The following is a 2,500-nucleotide window of genomic DNA, read 5'->3' as shown; positions in this document are numbered from 1 at the left end:
TAGTGCTAATGAGCTTTGAGTTACATCTTCATTAATTAGAATAGATTTTAAAAATAGATAAATTAAAGTTATATAGATGAATTTTTTCTTTTTTTTTTAGACAGTAACAGATGAGTAAAAATAGAGAAAATAGACAAAGAGCGAAATCATGTGATAAAAAAAGAAATACATGTAAAAAAATATTAATCTTTGAATAGGCACGATAGTTATTTTATTTTTTATTCAATTTCTCATTATTTCCATTCACTGATAACGAACAATCAAAATATGATTGACAAATATTCTGTATAAGTGAATGCAACAGATTAATGATAACAACAATAGCAATAACAATGATGATGATAACAATAGTAATACTAATAATAGTAATAGTAATGATAATGGTGATAATGATAATAAGGATGATGATGATAACAATGATAATAACGATATGGGTAATGATAATAATAATAGCAATGGTGATAAAGATGATAATGATAGTAACAATATTACTGATGATAATAATGATGATGAGCATGATGATAGTAACAATAAGACTGATGATGATAATGATGGTCATTATAATAAAGATAATAGCAATTATGATAATGATAACATCAATAATGTAATGATAATGATGGTAATAACAATAACAATAATAATAGTAATGATACGAGAAATAAAGAAAATCTTTATGCTAGAGAGAGAGAAAGAGAGAGAGAGAGAGAGAGAGAGAGAGAGAGGGAGGGAGGGAGGGAGGGAGGGAGAGATGAGAGAAAGAAAGAAAGAGAGAGAGAGAGAGAGAGAGAGAGAGAGAGAGAGAGAGAGAGAGAGAGAGAGAGAGAGAGAGAGAGAGAGAGAGAGAGAGAGAGGGAGGAGACAGAGACAGAGAGAGAGAGAGAGAGAGAGAGAGAGAGAGAGAGAGAGAGAGAGAGAGAGAGAGGAGAGAGAGCCCTCCATGTAGGGCAGTTAAGAAGCGTACGGGCGCCCATGGAAAGTGTGGCTTAAGCTTGTCATCAGCTGGTACTCCGGAGGTCGACGGCCTCTCTCGGAGGGAAAAGAACCATTATCTGGGAAAGCTTTTTTTTTTTTTTTTTTTTTTTTTCTTAATTTTTTTTTTTGGGGGGGGTCAGGTGGTGGTAGTAGGGGGTGAGGGAGAGTAGGATTGAGGGGAAGGGGGGAGAGTGGGAGGGAAGGGGAAGCAGAGAGGGGTAGGGAGAGAGGAAGGAGAGGAGATATGGGAGGAGGAAAAGAGGGGAGAGAAGGGGAGGAAATAGGAAGAAGAGGGGGAAAGAGAGAGGGAAGTTAGGGGAATGAGGAGTAAAGAAGGGGAGGCAGTACAGAGAGAGAGGGGAGAAGGGGAGTAGTGGGTAGGATGAGGAGGAGGAAGAGGAGGGAAGATGGGAGGAGGTAGGAGGGGGGAGGAGGTAGAGGGAGGAGTGGGATGGGGAGGAGGTAGGAGGGGGAGGATGGGGAGGAGGTAGGAGGGGGAGGAAGGGAAGAGGGGTAGGAGGGGGGAGAAGGGGAGGAGGCAGGGGAAGAGGGGGGAGGATGTGGAAGTTATGCGATGGGATGGGGGTGGGAGGGGGGGGAAGAAATTAGGGGTGTGGTTGGGGAGAGAGAGGGAGGGGAGGAATTAGTGATGATAATTAGAGTTAATAATTAGCAATAGGTAGAGGGGGAGGGGCTTGAAGGGTCATTAGCAGTTACTATATTAATCAAGATCGTTTTGAGGGGAAAGTTATCAGAAATATAATGTAATTCATCAGTTTTATCTTTTCCAACTTTATCATTTTCTTTATTTTCATGGTGAGCAATATTGATATGTTTGCTATTCAACCCTTTGTCTGACACTTTATTTATTTCTCCCACTCTGTCTTTCTCTTTTTTGTCTATCTCCTCCATTCATTCTTCCCCTTACCTTTTTTAGTTATTTCTTTCTGTCTTGCCTTATATATTTCCCTTTCTCTCTTTTGATCTCTATTCATCTCCCTTTTTCACTTTCTCTCTGCCCATATCTCCTTCACTTTCCTCTCTCCTCATTCCTCCCTCTCTACCTCCATCTTCCCCCACCCTCTCCCATCCACTCCATCCACTTCATCCTCTCTTCTCCCCCTCTGCCCTCCACCTCTCCCTTTCTCCCCCCTCTCCCCTCCCTCCCTCCCTTTCTCTCTCTCTCAACCTCTCCCTCTTCCTCTCTCCTTCCCTCTCACTCTCTCTTTCCCTCTCGCTCCCTCTCTCTCTCCCTCTCGATCCAAAGATGTCGAACCGAGGACCCGAGCTTCGAACCCCGCGCTCCGATGCCTCGAAGCCCCTCTGATATAAAATGTCGAGGCCAGACTTAAATATTTGTCTGTGTTTTCGGACGGTTCAAGTTACGGACGCGAGTAAGAAGTCGCTGATGTAAACACGACCAACATTTACGGCCTCAACAACCTAAACACGGCTCCTGCGGCAGGCCATTTCGAGCCGTGCGTCTCCCCTGCGGAAGGGACATTTTCCCGCCAACGGCCCTCGCCCG

The sequence above is a fragment of the Penaeus vannamei genome, chromosome 32 (genome assembly GCF_042767895.1).
Source record: "Penaeus vannamei isolate JL-2024 chromosome 32, ASM4276789v1, whole genome shotgun sequence".
In the NCBI taxonomy this organism is placed as follows: domain Eukaryota; kingdom Metazoa; phylum Arthropoda; class Malacostraca; order Decapoda; family Penaeidae; genus Penaeus; species Penaeus vannamei.
The sequence above is the reverse complement of the archived record's forward strand: the minus strand, read 5'-3'. Positions refer to the sequence as shown.